Consider the following 27,557-nt stretch of genomic DNA (forward strand, 5'->3'; position numbering starts at 1 on the left):
ATGTCCCATGATGCTTTGCAGCACTCAAGATAAGCAGAACGGCTGAAGCAAGCAGGATGAGTCACAAGAACCCATCCTGAGGAAAGTAAGGAACAAAACAAGGAAGCAGAAATTATTTCCTCTTTTAACTTTACATCTTGCCTCAAGCATGTCCTTGAAAATTTCCAGTCCGAAGTAATAATTCATGGACCCAGGACACTTTCCGTTTCTACACAAAGTCCTGCTTGTTGGAGGTACCAGCTGAAAGCTATATGACAGGATCTGCTGGGAGAGTGGAGAATGAGGGCCTCTGCCTCATGGACTGGGGCGGGTCCATGGTCTCCACCCTGTAATGAATTGAGCTGTGTAATGAACTGACCACAGGAAATGGGTTAGCATCACCGTTACCCATGACAGATCATTCTGAAAACTCCTAAGTGTTTCATAAATGTGTGAGATCATTGAGATACATATTAATGTCTAGATTGACAGATCCTGAGGCCATAGCAGAGGTCACAATAAAGAACAACAGCTTGGCTGCCAATAGAGAGGGGATTAAAATGTAAATTAAGTATCTTCCTCAGTGTTCTTCAGGGAACTGGATTTTTCCTGTGGATTGGTTTGTTTCTCATCCAACCCTTGAAGCTGAAAACGGCTTTTGTATCCCAACACAGAATTAAATCTAGGAGTCAGAGTTTTGGGTGAAGTGGAAAAGAATAGTTTTACTGCTTTGCTGGGCAAATTGGGTCACAGTGAGCTATTGCCTTCACAATTGTGTGTCCCAGACTGGAGGGGTTAGTGAAGAGTTTCAGAAAGAGTGTGATCAGCTCACGGACACTCTTCTGATTGGTTGGTGGTTAGGTAAATGGGAGTCTTCTGATTCCAACCAGTCTCGGGTCTACAACTGTGGGCAGCATACAGTTCTCCTGACTGGTGGGCATTTCAGTATCTGCAATACAGCTCAAAGATTTTAGTCCTTGATGGGGAACCAGAATCTTGCCCCAAGGCTGCACGATTGCTTTTCTTTTTTGGCCACACCACAAGAGAAGTGTAATAACTTTCCCATCTGGGGATTGAACCGGCATCCCAGCAGTGGAAGCAGTGGAGTCTTAACCACTGGGCCACCAGGAAAGCCCTAGTGTTTCTCTTGGCTGTTCTTCCCTTATTTCCGCATCCCCTCCCGTCCCTAAATAGCAACTGTTTGAACCTACTCATTGGTGCTCAGGAAAGGTCAGAGAGGCTGAATGAAGCTTATCTCCTGTAATGTCCTGTAATCAAGAAGTGGGGGACACCTTAAGACCCATTCTGATCTCTGCATCAGGAAAGTGGATGTGTAGGCACAGTAAGTACGGGGATATTTCTAGAAGCTTGTCTTACACCAGGATAGTAAAAACAGAACCATTCATAATGTAACTGTGAATCAGTAAAATATATATCACTAAATCTAAACTTAGCCATCCTTGGCTCAGCTTCTTCTCAGCCACATCTCAAAAGCATAGCTATATCAACAGCATCCAGTATGAGCAGAAGTGTAAAGAAGGAAAGTGGGAATGAAAAAAATAAGCAATCATAACCAATGTGGTTAAAATACATAACTCCAGCAAATTTTACAAAAATACATGACTCTTATTAGCCCCCATCACCTAAGCATTGAAAAAAGACTAAACTAGTTAGGGTCCTAGAACTTCAGCTAATTAGCTTTGTAATACATCTGCCTAAGGCTGTGATGAATTTCTCATCTATCTGAATGACATCATTGCTTACAACATGTAAAATGTTCATTCTTATATTTAGGTTAGTAAATATGACCCTAGTAACTACTAACAGTGATAAATACATGAGGATTCTGTTGTATGGTCAAAATGCTGAATCAGATCCAAGTCGCTGAAATATTTTTATGAAAAATATTTTCATAAATATTTCATAAACTTATATAAGAGTAGGATTAAAGAGATCTTTTTTTCATGGTTAGGATTTTGAATTAGTCACAAAGATTTCTATCTCTCTGAGTGTCCACCCAAACCACTCACATCCATTATATTAAAATTTACATATTAAATTTTAACTTATCAGATTCACAAACTAACTCTCACTTGGTTTCCTCTTTTGTAATTCCTAATAGCAAAGTTAATGTAAGAGATTTTTTCAGTGGCTGATTTACCCTCAGGGTAACAATGCCCTATTACTCTTTTTCTGGAGGTGCTTATGATAGAAATGTGGGGGGAAAGGGATTTTAAAGGGAGATTCTGAAATTGTTGGGAAATTCCACAACTGTTCTTTGTAGCCATGTCAACAAATAATATTGTCCAGGATCTATGATTCATGTGTCAGGCATGCTGATGTTGGAATGGAGTCAACAGAAGGAAGTTGGCCTCAGACACAGAGATTCTCAGCTGCTGAGCTAGAATGGCTATGAAAGATTTCTATTTTCATCAGACTTTTCTTGAACCTTCACTCTGTGTGAGGTGGTTGGGATTCAAATTCAGCTCCCATGGTTAAGAGGAAAGAAACCAGAAAGTCACTTAGGAAGAGGTACAATTTGGACTATAGGAGAAAGCTCAGAGATAGGAGAGGATAAACCTTGAGATCTTAACTCATATGGTGAGGTGAAGATTGAAAGAATGAGCTCTTAGGAAGTGCACAAACAGTGGTGTGACCTGGCTTGAATTTCAAAGGTTGCGTTGATTTTGTCACGTATAAGGGGAAAGACACTCCAGACAGAGAAAATAGTATGGGCAAAAGGTACAAGGTACAAGAATTTAAAAGATTGAAGCTAAAGATGGGAGGAGAGAGAAATCTAGAGAGAAGACTGGGGAGGTCTGACAGAGTCAAGCAGAGAAAAACTTCTATCAGGTCAAGAATGTGAACTATCCTGAAGACCATGGCAAGTGGTAGACTCTGATGATTAAGCCTGAGAAAAGATATGGCCAGATTCATGTTCTTGAACGTTCTCTTGGTAGAAGCAAGTGAATGGTGAGGGAGAAGGCTTGAGTTAGACCATATAGGAGATTTCTATGGAATCTGGGGAAGAGAAAGGAGGACCAGTTTATTGTAGTGGAGATAGGAAGAGAGAAGAAATTTACAAAGAAATTATTTGAAAATTTTAAAAGACTAGGTACCATTACATGTTGGAATACTTCAGAGATGCAAGTAGAACTAATGGCCAGACAACTGTGAAATAGAAGTACTGATTAATATAAAGAAATGCCGACAACACAAGAGAAGGTGAAATAATAAAGACAAAGTCATGGCATACACAACACACAAGATTAAAATGAAATATATCAAAACCATAAAAGCCATAGTCTCTGGATAGTGAGATGATAGATAGTTCTTCTCTTCTGTTTTATATTTTCATATACTCAAAGTGAATCATATTTGTAATGTAGAACTATGACAAAAGTTAAGGAGAAAATAAGGATGAAAGGAAGTAAGTGAAAAAGGGAAAAGGATGAAAGGAGAAAGATTTTTTGTTAAATAGATATACCCAGTGGTGTATGGGAAGTAAAAATGGCTCAATAGAGATATAGTTATGATTTCTACCTGGGCATCTTTAATGTAAACTATCTAGAAGTTTCTACAAAGCAAGCATTATAGGCTAAAGGACTATAGTCTCTTTGAGAGGTGATTATGTCATGAAGGTGGAGCCTTCACAAATGGAATTATAAGTATACCTCGGAGATATGTGGATTCTGTTCTAGAAAATCCCAATAAAGTGACTATTTCAATAAAATAAGTCACACTATTTTTTTGGTTTCCTAGTGCATATAAAAATTATGTTCCCAATTTGCTACAGTATGCTAAGTGTGCCACAGCATTATGTCTTAAAAAATGTACATAACATATTAAAAAACACTTTATTGCTAAAAAATGCTAACTGACATCTGAACCTTTGCAAATCCTAAACTTTTGGCTGGTAGAAGGTCTTGCCTCAATGTTGATGGCTGCTGACTGAATAGTGTTGAGGTTGCTGAAGGTTTGGCTCTAGCAATTTCATAAAATAACTATGAAGTTTGCATCACCATTTGACTCTTCCTTTCACAAACAATTTCTCTGCAGCATACAATGCTGTTTGACATTTTACTCACAGTAGAACTTCTCTTCAAAACTGAAGTCAATCTTTTCAAATCCTGCCACTTCTTTATTAACTGAGTTTACATATATTCTAAATCCTTAGTTGTCATTTCAACACTCCTCAAAGCATCTTCACCAGGAGTAGATTCCTTCTCAAGAAGCCACTTTCTTTGTTCACCATAAGAAGCAAGTCTTCATCCATTAAAGTTTTATCATGAGATAGTTGAAATTTAGTCACAACTCCTGGCTTCACTTGTAATTCTAGTTCTCTTTCTATTTCTAACACATCTGCAGTTACTTCCTCCGCTGAAGTATTGAGCCTTTAAAGTCACCCATGAAGGTTGGAATCAACTTCTTTCAAACTCCTGTTAATGCTGATAGTTTGATCTTGTCCCCTGAGTCATAGAAGTTCTTAATGGTATCTAGAATGGTGAATTTTTTCCAGAAGCTTTTCAATTGGCTTTGCCCAAATCTACCAGAAGAATCACTATCTACGAATAAAGATAAAGCCTTATGAAATATATTTCTTATAGAATAAGACTTGAAAGTTGAAATTACTCCTTGATCTATGGGCCGCAGAATGGATGTTCTGTTAGCAGGCACAAAAAAACAACATTAATTCCATCATACATGTCATCAGATGTTCTAGTGCATTGTTGATGAGCATTAACCTTTGAAAGCATTCTTTTTTCCTGAGCAGTGGATCTCAAGGTAGTTTTTAACATATTCAGTAAACCATGTTGTAAACAAATATGCTGTCATCCATACTTTATTTTATTTATAGAGCTCAGGCAGAGTAGATTTAGCATAATTCTTAAGGGCCCTAGGATTTTCAGAATGGTAAATGAGCATTAGCTTAGAGTCATTAGCTGCATTAACCATTAGACTCAAGAGTCAGTCTGTCCTTTGAAACTTTGAAGCCAGGCATTGACTTCTTTCTAGCAGTGATGGCCTTAGATGGCATCTTCTTCCAATAGAAGCCTGTCTCATCTACACTGAAAATCTGTGAAGATGGTGTTAGTGTGCATGCCTGCATGCTCAGACGATTCAGTCGTGTCCGATTCTTTTTGACCCTATGGACTGTAGCCCACAAGACTCCTCTGTCCATGGAAATCTCCAGGCAAGAATACTGGAGCGGGTTGCCATACCCTTCTCCAGGAGATCTTCCCGACCCAGGGATCAAACCCGGGTCTCCTGCACTGCAGGCAGATTCTTAACCACTAAGCCATCAGGGAAGTCTGGTGTTAGTGTAACTGCCATTAGTTATCTTAGCTAGACCTTCTCGATAAGTTATTGCAGCTTCTACATCAGCACCTGCTGCTTTACTTTGCACTTTTCTGTTATGGAGACAGCTGCTTTCATTAAACCTCATGAAACCGCCTCTGCTAGCTTCACCTTTCCTCGGCAACTTCTTCACCTCTCTTAGCCCTTAGAGGATGAGGAGAGTTGGGGCTTTGCTCTGGATAGGCTTCAGCTTAAGGGAATATTGTGGCTGGTTTAATCACCTTTCTAGACTCTATAACTTTCTCCATATCAGTAATAAGACTGTTTCACTTTCTTATCATTTGTGTGTTCACTGGAGTAGCACTTTTAATTTCCTTCTCTTTTTCTTTGCATTCACAATTTGGCCAAGTGTTTGGCACAAGAAGCTCAGCTTTCAACCTACCTTAGCTTTCAACATGCCTTCTTCCCTGAACTGAACTTCCTTGAACTGAAACTTAATCATTCCCGGTTTATGATTTAAAGTGAGAGATGAACACTTGGGGTTATTGTAAGGTTATTAATTGACCTAATTTCAATGTTGTTGTGCCTCAGGGGATAGGGAGGCCCAAAGAGAGGGAGAGAGATGGGGGAATAGTGTTTGGTGAAGCAATTAGAACACATATATTTATTGATTAAACTCAATTTTATATGGACAGAGTCCATGATGTCCCAAAAAATTACAATAATTACATCAAAGATCACTGACCACAGATCACCATAACAAATTGACACGCACACTTTGCTATATTTAAAATGGATAACCAGCAAGGACCTACTGTATAGCACATGGAACAATGTTATGTGGCAGCCTGGATGGGAAAGGAGCTTGTGGGAGGATGGACAGATGTATATGTATGACTGAGTCCCTTCCGCTGTTCACCTAAAATGATCACAATATTGTTAACTGGCTATACCCCAGTACAAAATAAAAATTTTAAAGCAATTGAATAATAATGAAAAAGTTGGTAATATTACCAAAATATGATACAGAGATGCAAATCAAGCACATGCTATTGGAAAAATGACACCAATAGAATTGCTTGATGTAGGGTTGCCACAAGATTTCAATTTATAAAAAAAAAATGCAAGGTTTGCAAATAAGCAAAGCACAATAAAATGAGGTATGCCTGTAGAATTCTTATGAAAGAGATCCTAGATACCTCCATCAACCCTCCTGCCTTAGGAAGACACAGTGAGAAGAAGGCTGCTTATAACCAGGAAATGGGTTCTCACCAGACACCTAATCTGCTGGCTCCTTGCTCTTGGAATTCTTTGTCTCCACAACTCTGAGAAGTAAGTGATTCTTGTTTAAGCCACAAGCTTATATGGTACTTTTGCTACAGCAGCCCTAACAGAGGAAGACCTGGACATTAAACAAAACAGTTCTTACACCAAATCAGTTAAACTTTAAGCATGTTGAAAATTTGTGGAGGCCTATCAGTGTTTGCCTCTCTCAGAGTTAGTTTCAAAGTGCAGGGGGACAGACTGGATTTTGTGTAATTTCCAGTAATGTAGTACAGGAGGAGAACCCATGTACCTTTAGTGTTGCAATAATATAAAAAGCCTCAGGAACACCCCAGCCAACACAAGTCCTCAGAGACAGTCAAGCAAACAGTGTCTGGGGCTGCAGAAACCAGGGAGCAGAGAATCCAGGGTAAACATGACTTCCACGCTGACCATTGCTCTTTTGCTTTCTTGGCAGTTTCATGCTCCCTGTAGCATCGTGCAAAGGTAGGTACATACTTCTGATTACTAGAGTTTTCTTTTATCTAATTATGATCCTCAGGAAGTAAGCCTTTAAGAACAAAATGCTTTAAGAACAAACATTTATTTTCAAAACAAAAAAAATTTCGTTTAATGTGAACAGGGATGCAAAAATGACTTCCATAGTTCTTGGATAACTTTACCTTTATTGCCAGTTTCTTTGGCTCTAAAGATTTATTTTTTCTTTTGATTTTAAAAGAAACTGAAATATTTTCACAGGCCCCTAAAATTATTGTGGTCCCTAGGCACTGCACCTGCTATGCCTCATGCATATGTCAGCTTTGACTGAATCAGAGTTTGAAATATTTAGGCTCTATCTCTACTCCTCTAAGGAAGTTGTGATATTTGTATTGGTATAAACATTTGGTTTCTAAAAATCAGATCTTGTTTTATAACACATTTATTTACATATCTGAATATGAGTTGAATTTTATAGACCAATGTATGGAACTTTCCTATAGCTCAGATGGTAAAGAATCTGCCTGCAATGCAGAGTACCTGGGTTCAATCCCTGGGTCAGCAAGATCCTCTGGAGAAAGGAATGGCAACCCACTCCAGTATTCTTGCCTGGAGAAGCCCGTGGACAGAGGAGCCCGGTGGGCTACAGTACATAGCATCGCAAAGAGTTGGACACAACTGAGCGACTAACACTGCTACTACTGTTACTATATATAGATACACATATACCCAAACCCAGTTACAATTTATATTATATTCCTTGGGATCCACAGGTGATAAATATTGTTCATTAGCATTGAACTAGGTAACCCATATGTTTTAATTATCATTCTGTTGATGAAGATTCAGACAATAATCATTTCTTATCTGTTTTGAAGACCCCATGAGGGATCCTAGTCCTGAGAATCTGTTCTACAACAAGTAACATCTTATTTTAAACATGTGGTTTCTGCACTTGAATTTTTTCTTTCATCTTTCACTAGCATTAGAGAATTGTTTTTAAAACACATCTCTGTGAAATAGACATAAGTTTCTATTAATTCTTTCTAAAGAGGGTTTCTTTGTTGGTGCTGTTATAGCTGACCTCTTGCAAATACCATTATGGTTTCACAGAGGATTCTGCAAAATCAAGTGGAAGAAAAAGTGTCATAGGGAGGTTCAACATTAATTTTAAAAACTATAAATATTAGTCTTCACATAGAAAGTTACTCAAAGTAATCAGCAAAAACATTTTCAGTTCAGTTCAGTTCAGTTGCTCAGTTGTGTCCGGCTCTTTGCAACCCCATGAACTGCAGCACGCCAGACCTCCCGGAAAGAAAGCAAATGGAAGTCAAAACCTTGCCAAAAAGTAGTCTTGTTTGCAGTAATCTTCTTAAAATTAAGATTTTTGAGTGTGTGTGTGATCCTTAACTCATCACTTAGAGTTTAAAGAGTATGCAGCAGAGTTGTGCCTTTTAATGAAACCAGTGCCTATTCTTGTATTGTTTTCACTGCTTTCACTGTGCCAAGTCTGAGTGCACTGCTTCAGTGCCAATGGATGATAACATGTTCCATTCCTTTCCATTCAAAATGTGTCAAATAATGAAGAATGGTTCAGAATAGATCACACTGTAAAAGTTTAGAAATCATGTAATTGCTTTTAAAAGTGCTGAGTTATTTTGCATCTGCCAATGAAGAATAACAAGGTCCTGGGTGTTCAGTAGTAAACAAAAATAAGAAATATCTCTGTCTTTATGAAACTTAATGTGGTGCAGATGTCTGTTTAGTTTTGGCTCATGTTCCCTAGCTTCTGAATCCTAGAGCAGTAGTTTCACTTACTTGATATAAACAGATTCTAAATCACTGTCTGGGGATCTGGTTAACCTCCATCCTTTAGAGTTAAAGTAACTGGAGAAGCAGGACAGAGTTTCTGAAATAATAAGTTTGAATTGGGAATGATTATGGCTTCCCTGGTTACTCAGCGGTAAAGAATCCACCTGCAATGCAAGAGACTTGCTGAAGACACAGGTTCAGTCCCTGATTTGGGAAGATCCTCTGGAGAAGCAAATGGCAATTCACTTCAGTATTCTTGCCTGGAAGTCCCCATGGACAGAGGAGCCTGGCAGGCTACAGTCCATGGGCACAAAGAGTGGAATGTGAATGACTGATCAACAGTGATTGAAGCAACTCTAGGTTTGTCCTGGTTAACTTTAGCAATCTGCCTCCAAATTACCCGGGAAATCCCTTGACTGTGACTGCTGGGTCCAATGGCCTTTGGCAACGTAAGTGAAGCGCTGCCGTGGCTACTGGAAAATTGTGAAGAAATCCTGTTGGCACCATTTCAGTTAACCACTGAACTCAGAGGACCGTGATTTCAATGGCAAAAGAATACCTAAAAACAGGTGAATAAGGCTTCCCCCAATCTTTGTTTTTTTTTTAGCTTATTCACAAAGAGACCTCTGCTGAGACTTTAGAAAAAGTGGGTGCAGACAGTAGTTGTACAGATCCTTTTGAGAAGAGTTGGTTTGACTTTTCACAATTAAAATTTTTCATTTATCATGGAACTGCTAAGGAAAACTCAGAAAACTCAGCTCCTCAATTACCTGATGGACTCTTACTAACTCCAACCCACCACCTTTTCTGTTGCTGCTGCTTAAATGGGTACTTTCATTTATTTGCCTCTTCAGTGAGAGGGAAAAACAGCAAAAGCAATTCTGCTTTTTTAATTACTGAAAATGTAGAGTAAAACGGTAAACTTAATACTATTAATTTCTCAAAAAAAAAAAAAAGGACAACGAAAAAGTTCCTTTGCTTTTACCTAATTCAATGTTATCAACAGCTTTGAAGGATGAGAAAAATAAATGATCAAAAAAGGATAATTTTTCCATTATTTCCAACAACTTCTCAGTAGATGTGCTAACTTCAACTAAATAAAATCACAGTTCTAGCCAATTCTGTTGGATTGGCACCCATACAACCCTATCCTTACTGTATTTAGTCTTTCAGGGCTCTCTGGCCACCAATCCACTGCACCAGCAGAACTGAAGACTGGAAATACTGGGAAATAAATGGCTCTGGAAGCAGCCTTTAATGACTCACCAGAGTAGCATGTAACTGAAGTCTATTAAACAATTTTGGATAATTGTTTTTGGTAGAGACCAAGGGTATAAGAACCTCTATTAAAGAAAAGTTGACCAACACAATTACTTTGAAATCTCATCATATATACATTTTGAGTTGTCATAGTGAAAAAGAGTCCCAGGAAAAACTTGACTGACAGTGGGTTTCTGTACTTTTATTGGTCAGCAAAGCTTGGCTGTTAAGTATTTATTTGCCAAACCCTGATATGAACTGTTTAGCTTGTTGTGAAGCCCTGGTTTCATAGTGAGATTATGAGATGGTAATGCTAGGTACCAAAACCAGTTGAAAGGAAGAAGAAAACCACATTTTCCTCCTCAAAAAGATTTTTAATGAACTTTAATGGATGCTTCTGGGCTGATCTGAGTACTCCCAATAGGATTTAGTACCTAAGAAGATGATCTGTGTTGAAATTCACCTGGAAGAGCTAGTGTAATTCTGGCAATGGGTGGTAGCAGAAGAAGTGGATGCCTCTCTCTTCAGATGCAGCACCAGAAACAAACACTTTCATTAGAGCAATCAGTTTTTTAGGAGTTCATGGGATCAATGATGCAATCTGTGGTGTTCCCATCCAGTGAGGAATAGCTATGTTGCCTTTGCCAGCTTCATTCTATTGTGAAATTCAGTTGACTTTTTTCCCCAGCTATGAGTCCTCTGGACCAGACTTTCTGGCACCTGAGGAAATTCTTTGAGATAACCAATTTCCATCTCTCTCTGCAACTTTAATGAAGCATACTTTTCCTACAAAAACTGTATGCATTTAAAATGAACAATTTATTGGTCTTTGGTATACTTATATGTTTACGAAATCATCACCAGATTGTTCCATCATCAAAAACATTCATCTTGGTAATTAAAATACCCATCACCCTCAAAAGTTTCCTCATTCCCCTTTGTCATCTGTCCCTCTAACCCTACCTCTCAGAACACTAGTCTGCTCAGAGACTCCCAAGAAGAGTGGTTCTACGAATTAAGGTGAAGCCGCAAGAGCTAGCTCAAAAGTTATGCCATATCACTTGTGTCACATCCTATTTGTCAAGGAAGTCACTGATGTCAACTCAGATTCAGAGGAGGGTAATTAGATTCTGCCTCTCAATGGAAGGAGTAGCAAAAAAATTCTTAGCCATCTTCAAATTTCTGCAACAGGACTGAAAACTACTACAATAGGCTAACCTCCCAATTTTGCAGGTAGAGTTACTGAAGCACAAAGTTTTGATGTGACAACAACTTTGAGTAAACACAATTAACTCTAAAATCCCAAATAGGATGCTCAGGACTGAAAACTTTGAGTCAAAAACTTTGTTAGATACCTGCCACATTGTTTTGGCCTCTCAAAAAAAAAAAAAAATTACCTTTTGCTGTCTTCTTGAAACTTCCAAGGAGAAAGTATTCCAATTTTTATCCACTTCTTATGCAGGCTAGAAAGAGGAAAAACATAATCTTCAAGGTGCATGGGAAACATTCACAGACCCCATTTTAAAAAAAGGATGTGATCATTGCAGATACTCTGCATTACGTGGTTTCTGCCATCCTTCAGTCTCACAATTTCATATTGCAAACCTGTTTAGGATATTACCAAGAGAGAAAAACTGCACTTCAAAACATCCTGAAAAGATTTAGATCATTAGAGAAAGTGTGGTCACAGATTGACTTTTCAGGAAGCGGGTATTTATGAAAAAGTTCTCTATATCTATTGAACAAACATTACTGCACTATACGCTTAAGCATGGCTGAGGGAGTAAAATTGATGGCATGTGCTTTTTATCACAATTTAAAAAAACAGGAGGCAAATTCCAAGATGATTTTGGAGTCTAAGACATACATTAAGGATCAAAACCTAAGGAAAAAGGGGGAAGGAGCAGAATTGGATAGAAGAAAACAGTTGAACTGTTCAGTAAGACCTACATAGACTTAGCCCAGAGAACAAGCCCCAGAGCAAATAATGTCACCCCCCCTGGAGCTGAGATGACCCACCTTTGTACTCTCACTGAAGCACTGAACTCAGGCTGACCCAGGAAGGCCATGACCTCGGCCAAAGCAGCCCCCTGCCCCCAGACAGCAAAGTTCTTCCATGAAGTGGGGATCAGGCTGTGGAACCACATGTCTACGCCAACACTGGAGATAGGAAATTCAAACAACATAGGGAGAAAGTAGCATTTCTGCTTTTGAGGATGTTGTCTGTGATCCCTGAAAGAAAAATATAGGACGCATAATTCAGTGAAAATTCCAGCACACTAAATAGAATTCACGAGTATTTAGCACTAATTTCAGCTTGAAAAATATGTGCTCCTTAGTTTCACACACACACATACACACACACAAATTATCTTTTAGCATGACTGAAAGGTCAAAAATAGATCATAGGGGAATAAGTTACCAGGTATGTCATTATTTATGCTTTGTAATTTCTCTACTGTTGAGTTTGTTCATAATATTATCAGTTCTTTGGTTTTCTTCCAGGATTATTGCCTTTTTCTGTTATTTTGTGCATTTATATACAGAGTCTCCAATCCAAAATATGCTAATAACATACAATTTGAAGCTTTAAAATGTTCCTAAACGGTGATACATTGATTTACTTCATGTCATTTTTCACTTTCACATAGAACAGCTTTTTTTCATATCTTCAACCAGAATATTTTGAGGCTTCCTAAGATCTCACTTGCTCTCTGCAGGAACTTAGACAAATTATTTATTCCTGTGAAACATCAGCTGCCTCATCTGTAAAATGGCGATATGATGGCATTTAGTTCATAGGATTTTTGTGAGCATAAAATGATTTACTATATTAATATATAGATGTTTATGGCAGTGGCTGGGACATAAAAACAAGTCAACTTAGTGTAACACTGGTAATCATTCTTTCATTAGTAAAAACTAGCCATTGCCATATGGAACCCCTTTGCAAAATATATTTGTTGAAAGGTAGCAATTTAGTAATTGAAATAAAATTTCTGACCCCAGGGTTCAGCCTCCAGAACTTTTCTAAATCCGTCACAAGGTGGCCCTAAATCCATATCCCTTCAGGGCTCCGTATTCATGGAAAATGAATCAAACAGTAAGAATTCACTACTGCAAAAATTTATGGTAATAATAATAGTTGAAAGTGTAGGTGGTTTACTTAATAATCAATTGTCCACTGCTTGTAAGAAGATAGAAAAACAAGTCTCTTATGTTTGAAATGGGCAAAAAGGCTGTTAAATTTGTCTATATATTTTTCTTCAAGGCTAGTATCAATAAAAGTGGTTAATAAATTACACTTGACATTGAACACTTCAGTTAGTGCATGGCCTAGCCTGCTTGGATGAGAAAATCTCTAATCTTTACTTTTTCCCTCTTTTATAAGTTGGTTAGTTGGCAATTATTTATTTTTTGGTTTTTACCAAAAATACTTGCAAAGCAGTTTCAAAACACTTTCTCTTTATTTTCTTCTACCTGAAACACAGAGAAAAGCTATAAATTATAAATCATGTAAGATCCTGTCAGGAAAACCACAGATTAAAGGTTTTATAAGATCATGACTAATTCATTATTTCTTCCTCTTATTTCCTTGAGGTCTTAAGATGGAGCCTCAAAGACTTCCTTCAAGACAGTGAAAGATGCTTTCCAGACTAGATAATGTAATTCTAGGAGAAATGCTTGGCAATTGATTGCAGCTGGTAGATAAATAAATCATAAAATAATTAATACAGTGACCATTTAAGAACTACCTTGGGCTTCCCTGGTGGCTCAGACAGTAAAGTGTCTGCCTGCAATGCGGGAGACCTAGGTTTGATCCCTGGAGAAGGAAATGTCTACCCAGTCTAGTTCTCTACCAGGAAAATTCCATGGATGGAAGAGCCTTGTAGGTTACAGTCCATGCGATCACAAAGACTTGGACACAACTGAGCAACTTCACTGGTTCACTAATTACTGTGGTATAGAGGTTAGAAATATCCATCACCCTCAAAAGTTATAGATAAGAATCAAAAGTTTGGTATCCTAGTTAATTCAATAGTGTCATAGCTTGAATAAGTCACTTCAAGATAATCAAACTTTCCTCATGGAGGTTTTTAGGAGATTTGAAGTAGGTCACATGTGCTTGTAAAGTGCTGAACATTTTGTCTGGAATATGAAAGAATAAGTGAAAATGTTAGTCAGTCAGTTGTGTCCAACTCTTTGCGACCCCATGAACTGTGGCCCACCCAGCTCCTCTGTGCGTGGAATTCTCCAGGCAAGAATACTAGAATGGGTTGTCATTTCCTTCTCCAGGGGATCTTCCTGACCCAGGGATTGAAACCAGGTCTCCTGCATTGAAGGCAGATTCTCTATTGTCTGAGCCACCAGTGACACCCTGCCTGAAACATGGTAAGGACATAATAGTACTTCTGGTTACCATCACTGCTTTCACTTGTGATACCATGGGATAATGGAAAGAATTAATTTAATCTTCAATGGAAAGATCCAAACACATCTCCAGTGATATTTCTCAACTGATTCTGAATTCAGCTTCAAAACCCAGCTCTAAACAGTGCACCATCTTCCATGTTGGTTGGTTTGGTTTTGCAGAGCAAGATGGGGTCAGCAGTGTAGTTAGCCCAGCATTGCTAGGGAGTGTGTAGCCCAGAATTTAGTAAGGTGGTCTGAGTATACACTTTAGATAAAAACACAGAAAACTATATTTTCTTGAGTGAGCTTATAGGCTTTTCAGAATAATTGAAAAAGACTTGATGTGCATGCTCTATTACATATTTGATTTTTTGTCTCAGGAAAATAAGCAGAAATAAAATGAAACTGTTGAACTTACTAATGTACAAAAGTTTTTTCCTGCATCCTGTAAGAAAGTAATTTAGACAGTCTAGTTGTAGTGTAGATAAATAACAATTAATAATTAAATGTGACTCACCATATGCCCAGGATTTCCAAATAAATGTTTTATGTGGGTTGTTAAAATTCCATTCTTAATTGCTTTATGGCTAGTGCTTACAGGCAGTCATCAAGACAAAGACATTAAACAGCATTTGCAATACTAGATGGAGGACACATGTTTCATATTCTCTCTACACTTTAGAGAAAGCTGTTCAGTTAAGACATGGTCACTTTCATCAAAAATGTACTTGTACATCTAAAACATTTCAAGATGAACTCAAATGCAATATTCAAACATAATCTTTTGAAACTTACCGAAACTAAAGTGCACTTTCAAAGACCAATTTTACAATTGGAATAAAGATTAGCATAAATGGTTATATATGTTGCACACATATACCAAGCATTCTGTTGCATATTTCATCTAATTGAAATGATAATTTTATAAGTATTACCCCCATTTAACATATGAGGTAACCAAGAGCTTGATATGCTAGATTAATAGTTTCCAAAATGTTGACTATATGCTATTTTATTATGCAGCCATTGATAAATATAAAGAAATATTTACAAAAGATGAAAAATATAAAGCATTATGAAAAGCGTAACAAAAAGGCTCATGAATGCACACTGTGAGCAGCAAAGCTATAACCTTATCACTACTATTAAATCTATGTGCTTCTTCACTGATCTGTCCCTCTGTTTCCCATCAAAGTCAATTATAATACTAAACTGACTCATTCTTACAGCTAGAAGTGTAACTATTTTCTGAAACTAGTCTAGGAATTAATTTATTTATAGATTCTTTTGGTTTGCATAAAACTGCAGCAGTGTTCAGGCAGTTATAGATTTATTGTAAACATGGTAATCATTATTTTCAGATTTTGTACTTTCTACTTAGGATTCATCTGTTGGTTTTGTGATTTCAAATTAGTTCTTACACATGCTTTCTGGACAATCACTTACTTTACAATGATTTGCTCAAAAAACTCAATTTACCATTGTCCTTTATTTATTTTTTAAAGAGTATCACATTCCTCTTTTTTTAATTTTTATTTATTTATTTATTTGACAGCAGTTATTACAATACTGTATATTCTTTTGGTTATTCTACTTAGTTTTGACTTTTTATTGTATTTTATTTTTTTCATTTTAAATCCATGGCTGATTCATGTCAATGTATGGCAAAAACCACTACAATATTGTAAAGTAATTAACCATTGTCCTTTAAAATAGCTTTCTTAAAACTGTCCAAAATTTGAGGCTGAACAAGAATAGCATCAAATGCACATTTTCATAATTTCTTTTACTTGTTTATTATGTTGTCAAAGGGAATGTTGAGAATGCAGTAAACCAAAATAATTATTTTCTGCTGTTTATGTGCCAGAACCATCAGATAACAGAAATAGCTCAGCTTTTACTTTGGTTACTCTCATGGTGTATCTTCTATTTGCCAGGCATTGGCTATAGGCCTTATGCATAATATAGCATTTAATATCTCTATCTGAATTGTTAATAATATTGATAAGATGGACCTTCCTTCCTCTGATCAAATATTTATTAAGAAGCTACCAAGTGGTGAAAGTTACACCGAAATCTGGAGATTCAAATATGAAAGGATATGATCCAGGATGTAAGAGACTACACAATACTAAGAGGATATGAATATGTTTATTTTTAAATCCATTTAATAAATTATTTACAAAAACCAATGGAATTTGGAATATAATGGAGTCCTAAAGAAATGTACGCAGGCACTATGGGTGTCTAGAATTCTGCATTGTGACCCTTGGTGATAGGCAGCTGCTGCTTTGGGAAAGTGTCAGCGAAGGGGAGGATGGTGGACACCTCCTCTATCCCACGTCATCACCAACAATACTCACACACTGAATTATACGGGGGTAGATGCAGAGCACTTTAACGAAGGGGAAGTATGAGATAAGCCTGAAATAGCCTCTCAAACTAGACAGTAAGGAGCTGTTCGGAAACTGAGAGGGATATGTCACAAGAATCATTTCTTCATGTACTGTATGATAATTATAAAGGATCAATATTTTAAGATTTGAACCCTAATATTTTTAATATACTGGTAATTAAGTATGGAGGGGGGATGTCTTCAAACATTCATGTATGTGTTTGAGTATGTAGTAATATAGAGAGTTTTTGTTTTTTACAGCTTTTTAAATTAACCTTTTTCTCTCTTTTTCTAGGCGGAGACCAGACTCTACTGGGAAAACTGGGATGAGCTGATGAGAGGAATTTTGTCATCTTTGTGCTAACCTAGACATATCACTGTGAGTTCATCAGGGAAAATTGCAAAGTCATGATTGTTAAGCAGTTTTTCTTTTTGGTACCATCCCACCTTCATTCCCAAGCTTTTTTGCTTCTCCCTTGTTCTTGCATCTTGGCACCTACAGCTTTATCAGTGCTCTCTGGCAAACCAGAGCCTGCTTTCCAGAGCCTCCTGTCTCTCCTTCCAAATAAAATTACTTCCACTCCTCCCCCATATCCACCCCTACTTCAGTGTTGCAGATTAAATAGTCACTGATCTGGTTACAGTGCTTGATGATAAGATAAATGAATGGGCCATATCTTTTATCAACGAACATTAAAGAGAATTTGCAGAACTATATGTGATCTCTATTAGAAAAATGTGCTCAATCATTAAGTCATGTCAGACTCTTGTCACCCGTTGAACTGTAGCCCACCAGGCTCCTCTGTCCATGGGATTCTCCAGGCAAAAATCCTGGAGTGGGTTGCCATTTCCTTCTCTATGGGCTCTCCCCACCCACTCCTCCCCCAGCCACCAGGGATGGAACCCATGTCTCCCCACCCTCCACACATACACTCCCCTGCTGAAAGTAAAATGAAAGAAAGGAGCTTTTCCATCACATACAATTCCTTGCTTCCATTCATCTCCTCCCTTCCCCAACCTATATTTTCACACACACAGAGATTTAGTGTGGGAGAGGTTTGTGTGTATGTTCTAACAGGATACTCTTAAATGCCAAGCTCCACTTCCCAAAAGTGTCTTGTAAATTGACCCGTGGATTTATGCAAACGAATGAAACCTTGCTATTAGAAGGGAGTATGATATGGACTTGGTCAGGATGAAGTTTAGAAAATGATGTAAAAAACTAATATGTCATTCAATATTTTAAATGATTTTGTTTCTCTCGGTTATAAATAATTTAATCACCCTGCATCAGAATTCAACTATTAAACAGAAGGATGAAACCTCACTCTTACTTCTATTGTAGTCGAAGCATATTTCCAACCACATCAAAATAATACAACTCACAGAAATACTTTTGATTTTAAACACAGGATGGTGCAGTGGAATTAGCTTAATTCTAATTTAAGCTTCTAAAAGGCTCCTAGAACTAACTCTGTCACTCTTAGTCTGGCATATAGTTGGGTGGCTCCATTACAGATGGAAAAACTGCCCAGAGAGGGTAGGAGGTTACTCAATGTAATAAGTAGAATCATAAAAAGAAACCAAGGGTCTCTGACTCACAGTCCAGTATTTTCTAAAGGCAGACCACACTTAGATCTTTAGATTCATTGCCAACAAACACAACTAACCATAGGGACTGAGATCAGGCCACTTGGGAAAAGTATACAAGAGCTGTAACCTCTTGAGCAAGCATAAAGCATATCCCAGAAATATGGTGACTCATTTTGCTTGGCTTCCCAGGTGGCTCAGTGGTAAACAATCTGCCTACCGATGCAGAAGATGCAAGAGAATCCATCTGCCAATGCAGGAGATACAGGAGACGTGGGTTCGATCCCTAGATCAAGAAGATCCCCTGGAGTAAGAAATGGCAACCCACTCCTATATTTTTGCCTGGGAAAGCCCATGGACAGAGGGGACTGGTGGGCTATAGTCCATGGTGTCTGACAAAAGAGTCAGACACTGTTGAGTGACTGGGCATGCACACACACAAATTTGTTCATTGCAACGTAACCTTAAGGGGAGGTGAGGGGCAGAGCATCAGGGGTTGCATTATCACCATCCTGCAACCAAACTAGGATGCAGGATGTTGATGGTTGTGTCCAAAAAGAAAAAACAATTTAAGACCAAAGGAATGCAAACCAAGGAACTTTGATGTGGACAACTGGGTTATGGGAAGATAAATAGTTTTACAGTCTATGGAACTCCCAGAGTGTTTCTTTTCTTTATTTATGTATTTTTCTAAACTTTTTATTTAATATTGGAGTATAGTCAATTTGCAATGTTGTGATAGTTTCAAGTGCAGAGAAGAGCAGCTGAACTGTACACGTATTCATTCTGCCCCAAACTCGCTTCCCATCCAGGCTGCCACATAACACTGGGCAGAGTTCCACATGCTATACAGTAGGTCCTTGTTGGTTATCCATTGTAAGTATAACAGTGTGTACATGTGGATGAAAGAGATGTATTTTTGTAGACAAAATAATTAAAAAAAATTTTTTTTTCTCTCTCTTTTTAAAAGAATTGCCATAAATTTTGCTTTCCTAAGATCAGAATCTAAACAAGGCTTTGGGTCCTGGTAGTTCATCTGTGAAGAGATGCAGGACACTAGAGAAAAAAAACAGAGACATGGAACAGGGAAGTGTGTAAAGTCAGTGTAACCTAGCATGCCTCATTGAGTTGCTGCTCTGGACAACGGTCTCCATTTCCCTGGAGCTTCCAGGAAGCAGACAATGTTGGGGAATTGAGAATATTCTGCTTGAAAGGTCTGGAGTCTGGAGTAGATAACCATCAGTTCTCCTCATCCAGCCAGTGGTTGAGGATGGCTCCCAGGGGCACAGGGGCGTTAATCCTCCCTTCCTCACCCCCGCTCCCCCACATCCCAGCTTCAGGTCAACTGTTTCTGCACACTAGTCAGGCACACGCCTACTACCTTAGTGAAAGCTGTGAAAGTGGAATGCAGAAAGATGCCTCTCTTGATGTGGGAAGTTCCCAGTGCAAGGTGCTGCTGGGATTATTGTCTGGAGCTCTTCCCCACTGTAGTGACCGAAATCAGAGGAACACTGAGGGGTATGTGATATAGAAAACAATAGAGGTACACGCCTCCCAGCTCTCAACCTAAGATGTTTTCTTCCTTTGGGGGGTAACTGGAATAATAGGGTTGTAAACAACATTAGGAGAATGGGGTGGAGACTGACTTGATCTCAAAGAAGCATCTAGCGATTTGAATTAAATTATTTTTGAGTGGCTAGTCTCTTTTATTTTGAGTTGCTATTCTCTGTTTTATCAGAACACTAGCAAATTTTCACTTTGAATAAGTCAAAGCTCATTATCCTAATTCTCTCTGAACATTTTTTACTTTGAAAATTTCTACTGCCAATTGCTAGATCCAAAGCATTGACTATTAGAGTAGCTCTCTCTGGTGGCTCAGAGGGTAAAGCGTCTGCCTGCAATGCAGGATACCAGGATTCAGTCCCTGGGTTGGGAAGATGCCCTGGAGAAGGAAATGGCAACCCATTCCAGTATTCTTGCATGGAGAATCCCATGGACAGAGAAGCCTGGCCAGTTACAGTCCACGGGGTCACAAAGAGTTGGACACGACTGAGCGACTTCGCTTTCTGTAGGTCATCAGGGTGTCCCTGATAGCTCAGTTCGTAAAGGATCCACTTGCAATGCAGGAGACCCTGGTTCAATTCCTGGGTCAGGAAGATATGCTGGAGAAGGGACAGTATTCTTGAGTTTCCCTTGTGGCTCAGCTGGTAAAGAATCCACCTGCATTGTGGGAGACCTGGGTTCAATCCCTGGGTTGGGAAGATCCCCTGGAGATGAGAAAGGCTACCTACTTTAGTATTCTAGCCTGGAGAATTCCATGGACTCCATAGTTCATGGGGTTACAGAGCACTGGACATGACTGAAAGACTTTCACTTACTTCCTGACTTTATAGGTCATCATGGTTGCCCAACAGAAAGAACTTCCAGGTGATTCTGCACATTTCATCATCAAACTCAAAATAGAGGAAATTCCTAGAGATGCATTCAAGGAGCATCTACAGGGACTTCAACTGTGGTATAATTTTTTATTTCTTAAAGCAGAACAACCATTTACTAGATTATTTTTACACCATTCTTAACCTCTAAAATATTTTATAATAATTTTTAAGCTACTCAGTTGAAAAGAAAGAAAGGATTATACCCTTCTTTATGATTATTTACCTGTCAAGACTGAGAATGTCTACAGCTGCCTATAAATGGTAATCAGTAAAACAATAGAATAGATCACGCAGAGATTTCATGCAGGTTCTTTTGTTCCTTTACCTAACAGGAAAGAATTATTACATGATTGAGAAGCAGTGATGAATATTCTTCCAAAAGAAGTTTTTGCAGAATATATGACCTCTCTTTAAGCTTCTGCCTGGCTGAGACCTTACACCATACTTTTCATCACAAAGTAGATGCACACGTCTCTCCTTCCAGAGTAGCTCATCAACCTACCTTTGACTTTCCTGCAGTATTTTCCTTTTTCCTTCTCCTTATTTACTAATCAGTTCAATTCAGTTGCTCAGCCATGTCTGACACTTTGTGACCTCACGGATTGCAGCACATCAGGCTTCCCTGTCCATCACTATTTACTAATAGTCAAACCTTTTTTTTTTCTTTTTAACATATTTTAAAATTTATTGTATTTTTGGCTGTGCTGGGTCTTCAGTGCTGTGTGGGTTTTGCTCTAGTTGCAGTGAGCAGGGATTCCTCTCGATTGCAGTGTGTTGACTCTTCATTGGGGTGGCTTCTCTTGTTTCAGAGTGCAGGCTGTAGGTACGTGGGCTTCAGCAGTTGTGGCGCATGGACCTAATTGCTCTGCATCATGTGGAATCCTCCCAGACCAAAGATCGAACCTGTGTCACCTGCATTGGCTGGTGGGTTCTTATCCACTGTACCACCAGGGCATTCTGAACTTGTATTTTTAGATTGCCAGGAGATGGGTGCTTATATTCAATATGATATTGTCTTTGTTAATATACTCATAACCTTACCAGTCAACTTGACTTGCCTCCAGTTATGTCCTATAAATCATAATCTTTTGCTCACATATTCAGCACTAATTTCTGAGCATTCACTAATTCACTAATCTCTGAGAATTCACTTTAGAAGGTGGAATTGATGCTCTAGAATTTGCAATACTACTGCCTACATAGCTTCTTTTGAAATTTTCAGGAGGGTGATGCATTAATTTTGAAGCATTCTGACATGACATAGATATTTTATATTATAGATATAAATAAATATAATAGATATTTTGTATCATTTCACTCACTGTTTCCTCAACATTTCTATTATAGTGTTGGAATCAATATTTGACTAACATTAATTTCAAAGTTATGTAAGACTCTTGAAACAACTCTGCAGGAAGAGAGAAAAACATTAACAAGTCCCACAAATCAATATTGCTCTTTTAAAAAAACTGCATGCTAATTTCCAAGGAAATGGCAACAATTAGTATAGGTAGTTGCATCTTTTGATAAGTATCATCTTGTTTACTGGTGAGTAAAATTTTAAAGGAAATTATGAGCTTTTCAAACTTCTCCATGTCCCTATTGGAATACAAAAACACATTCCTGAACAACTGTAGGATTTCCATAAGCTGATGAAAAGATTACTCAGGAGGTGAAATACTCTAGGCCACAAACCACTTACATATGACTGCCTTAAAATTATGTAAATGTCCTATTTTAAAAGCACTCATATAATCAAGAAAATAAATTTATTGTGCAAAAGTCATTTAATGCCTGACTCTTCCCTGAAATGTCTGCAGGCAAGTCACTGAAATCAATTTCATGAAACACTATTCTGAAGGAGATTCGTAGATTTCAAACAGATTTATTATAATGACTGTAAACATTCTTTTGGATTCATTTTCTTTGATGTCCTCATGCAGAAAAGAATTATATATCAATATAAGGACTTTTTGCTAGTGTGCATTCTATTGATTGCTTACAGTTTTCTGATGAGCAAATCCCAGTGTATCTGACTCCAGCCATGTTTGTGGCCACCTAACCAGACTCTGTAGATTGCGACCTGGTATCCCCGGTTATTGCTATGGTCCAAAGACTGGTCCAAATTTTCACACACATGGTTCCATTAATTATGTGGACACAGGCCTTGAGCAAAGAGTATCACCAGATGAAATGAATGGACTATATTGTGGTTGAATTGGTGAGCCCAGCAGAAGGTGATGAAAACCCTGAATTGGCAACAGATCTTAAAAGCAGCAACATACAGCACTCCACCCTGGATAACATCTCTATTGAGCTGTTACTCAACACAAACTGATGAATGATCTTGACAATTACTGTAATATTCTGATCTTTAAATGTGCAAATATGTATTGTGAATGACAAAGATGCAATTAGTCTATTCCTTTGTGAAAGTGAAAGTCGTTTAGTCAGTTTGACTCTTTGCAACTGTATAGTCCATGGACTTCTCCGAGCCAGAATACTGGAGTGGGTAGCCTTTCCTTTCTCCAGGAGTTCTTCCCAACCCAGGGATGGAAACCAGGTCTTCTGCATTGCAGGAGGATTCTTTACCAGCTGAGCCGGTAGTGAAGGCCAAGAATACTGGAGTGGGTAGCCTTTCCCTTCTCCAGCATATCTTCCTGACCCAGGAATCGAACCAGGGTCTCCTGCATTGCAGGAGGATTCTTCACCAACTGAGCTATCAGGGGAGCCCATTCATTCCTTTGGAGCTCCTAAAATCTTAAATGAAATTAATTTCTATGCTGAACACAGTACTTAGTGCTTAGTTCCCAACCTCAGAGGCAAATAGCTTAAGCTTAGAATACTATAAATCAGGAAAAAACTGAGAATACAAAGATCTAGTTTTTGTCATTGAGGAGTTCATAACCTAGGGCAAGAGATATACTTTATAATGTAGATGTTAATAGAGTTGCAAGGAGCTTCAAAGTGCATTTCATGCTCACTGTCTAAAAACAGAGAAAAGTTAATATTATATAAATTAATATTGGGTAAATTGATAATATTATCCAACTCTAAAGGCTGTTATGAGAACTAACTGCAGAGGACTGTTATAGGAACAGTGTTCAAAATAATTCTTGGTACGTGTTAAATGTTAGTAATTATTTGCACTTGTTATCATTATGGAAATTCCACACTTCCTTGTGTTTAGTTCCTGTGTGGTAGCAGCTATCATTCAATGGATGCCTACTACATACCATATATCTTATTCCAAATAATAATTGTTAATCCTTTTAATAACTTGTTGAAGTATCTTTTATAAATCCTGATTTATAAATGGAAAATTCAACATTCTGAAATTAAATAATTTTCCCAATTTTAGCTGCAGTAAATCTAGATTGAAAATTCAGTCTATACTTTTCTACTAAACTACACAGTCCCATGGATAGAGATCACTAATGGAGAAGTGGGATTAAACTGCTTAGTTCTACCGTTCTCTGATCCGGGTCAGCGGAGCTCAAGCAGTCATGGCCAACCACATCATGCTCTACACCGGCGCCAAGATGCCCATCTTGGGGCTGGGCACCTGGAAGTCCCCTCCAGGCAAAGTGACAGAGGCTGTGAAGGTGGCGATTGACCTTGGGTACCGTCACATTGACTGTGCCCACGTGTACCAGAACGAGAATGAGGTGGGTTTGGCCCTCCAGGCAAAGCTGCAGGAGAAGGTGGTGAAGCGTGAGGACCTCTTCATCGTCAGCAAGCTGTGGTGCACGTATCACGACAAGGACCTGGTGAAAGGTGCCTGCCAGAAGACGCTCAGCGACCTGAAGCTGGACTACCTGGACCTCTACCTCATCCACTGGCCCACGGGCTTCAAGCCTGGGAAAGACTTCTTCCCGTTGGATGAGGACGGCAACGTGATTCCCAGTGAAAAAGATTTCGTGGATACCTGGACAGCCATGGAAGAGCTGGTGGACGAAGGGCTGGTGAAAGCTATTGGAGTCTCCAACTTCAGCCATCTCCAAGTGGAGAAGATCTTAAACAAACCTGGCTTAAAATACAAGCCGGTGGTTAACCAGATTGAGTGCCACCCATCCCTCACTCAGGAGAAGTTAATCCAGCACTGCAACTCCAAAGGCATTGTGGTGACTGCCTGTAGTCCCCTTGGCTCTCCAGACAGGCCCTGGGCCAAGCCCGAGGACCCTTCCATACTGGAGGACCCCAGGATCAAAGCGATTGCAGACAAGCACAATAAAACCACAGCCCAGGTGCTGATCCGATTCCCCATGCAGAGGAACCTGATCGTGATCCCCAAGTCAGTGACGCCTGAACGCATTGCTGAGAACTTCCAGGTCTTTGACTTTGAACTGGACAAGGAGGATATGAACACCTTGCTCAGCTTCAACAGGGCCTGGAGGGCCTGTGCCTTGGTGAGCTGTGCCTCCACAGGGATTACCCCTTTCACGAGGAGTTTTGAAGCTGCAGGTCCCTGCCCTTGCCCAGGTGACCTGCCGTCTCCCACCTCACTTCTCTTACGTTTAGCGTAATTTGGCCCGTGTCCCTCAGTGGTGGGTCATCGAGGGCTCGGCCAGCTTGGTGTCGGGTCCAAAGAGCAGAATCAGTAGATTAGTAGAAATCTTTTCAGTTTTCCTTTGCCCTTCTAGTCTGGGGAACTGGGGAACATGCAACCCAAATACTCTTTTCTAAATTGAATTTACAGAATCAGAATAGTGCCTCTAACAGTGGGGTTTTGATTGCTTGGAACTGTAATCCTTTCAGCTAGACTTTTCTTTGCCTCGAATAAAAAGTGCTCTTACGAGTTTGAAAAATAAATAAATAAAAAAAAATAAACTGCTTAGTTCTCTAGCAGTTCTGTTCTCTGAGGGATTGGCTTTCTTTAAGCATGATTTATTTACTGTATTTGTTTTTGGCCATGCTAGGTCTTCGTTGCTGCATACCAGCTTTCTCTAGATGCGGTGAGCAGGGGCAGCACTCTACTGTGGAGCACCGGCTTCTCATGGCTGTGGTTTCTCTCGTTATGGAGCATAGGGAAGCTCTGGGTTCACGGGCTTCAGTAATTGCAGTGTGAAAGCTCAGTAGTTGCAGCTTGTGGGTTTAGTTACTCTGCAGCATGTGAGGTATTCCTGGAATGGGGATCAAAACTATGTCCACTGCATTGGCAGATGGAGTCTTAACCACTGAACCACTGGGAAGTCTGGGATTGGCTCTTTCAAACCACCCTTTGATCCTTTTTAAAGCAAAGACAGACACTTGAGATACAGAACTATTATAACTCACAGAGAACTGGAAAATACATACAAAGTAAGCTCAGTACATTTTTCTAACACTTCCTCTCTTTTTACAGCTGGCCTGTAAAGAAAATGGAGTCTGTAATCCTCCATGAGTGGGAAAAAAGCATTTGAACATTACACCTCCACATCCAACAGTTTGTAGGAAAATATATATTTCTAGGTGTATTATGTCATGTTCATAAGACATTATTAATAATCTCAATTCATCCCAAAGCACTGAGCAATCAGGAGAGAACTGGATAAACGTGACCCACGAGGAACAGGGCTGAATGAAGCCATAGGGGAGAGGCAAGCTTTGCTTGGGCAGGACTTGCACTGGTGACCTAACCAGCCTATTCTTTGTCTGTTTCCTTGCTATGTCCTTCTCAAAGTAAACTAAGTAGGCAAAATAAACTGTGATCAAACTGGGTTTTTAACAATACTCAACTTTTAGAATGGGCAGCTATGTTTATTTTCAAGTTTTAAAACTTAGATATGTATGTGTGTGTGTGTGCATATGCACATTTTCCATTTTTAAAAAAGTAATAAATGGTTAAAATTTATTAAAATGGTAACTATGTGTCAGGATTGTCTATTGCTTTACTTTATTTCATTTAATCTTTGCAACAGCTCTATGAATTAGGTATTATTATCCCATTTTCACAGATGAGGAAACTGAGACCCAAAATTACAAGGCCTGGTAGTGTATATGAGATCATAAAGCTAGTAAAAATGACAAGCTAGACAGCCAAATGCAGACCTTGAGTTTTTATGTGTGATGTTAGACCACTTTCTATGTTCCTTAGAATATTTGAAAAATGATTGAGAAATAAATGTCACGTAATTGCACTGCTAAGAGATAGTCAGTCTGTATTTTGAAATTTTGTGTACATAGTGAATACTTTGCCAATGCAAAGTTTTCACATTTTTCACTTGATGTATCATAATGCACAATTTAAGATATTTTAAATTGCTTGAACATGATGACCTCTTCATTTTCCATGAAGAAAATCATTTATCTCACAACTTCCATGTTTTAAAAAGTTTATGGTACCTTCATTTTTATCATAAAAATCTTACATTGATATCTTTGTGTTTAAAGTTCCTAATGCAGTTATGTAAGACTAATTTTTAGGATATATTCTTAGAAGTCTAATTCCTATCCCCAAAACTTGATTTTGTTTTAATGCTCCAGATTTTTTTTAATAAAAAATAATTTAGAACTTCCCATGAGACTTTCTGTCTAATCTTTTTGTTGACCCCTTGTTTTCCCTTTTGCAAGGTCTTTAACCTCCCAAAGAATTTCAAATTTCTAATCATTTAGTTAGAAGACAAGTTCAT

General features: G+C 38.6%; 1 pseudogene; it reads left to right on the top strand.

The window, feature by feature from the left end:
• Positions 1-6,876: 6,876 nt before the first annotated feature.
• On the top strand, positions 6,877-26,791 carry LOC110131895 (aldo-keto reductase family 1 member B1-like; annotated as a pseudogene).
• Positions 26,792-27,557: the final 766 nt, after the last annotated feature.

The sequence above is a fragment of the Odocoileus virginianus genome, chromosome 29 (assembly GCF_023699985.2).
Source record: "Odocoileus virginianus isolate 20LAN1187 ecotype Illinois chromosome 29, Ovbor_1.2, whole genome shotgun sequence".
NCBI classification, from domain to species: Eukaryota; Metazoa; Chordata; class Mammalia; order Artiodactyla; family Cervidae; genus Odocoileus; species Odocoileus virginianus.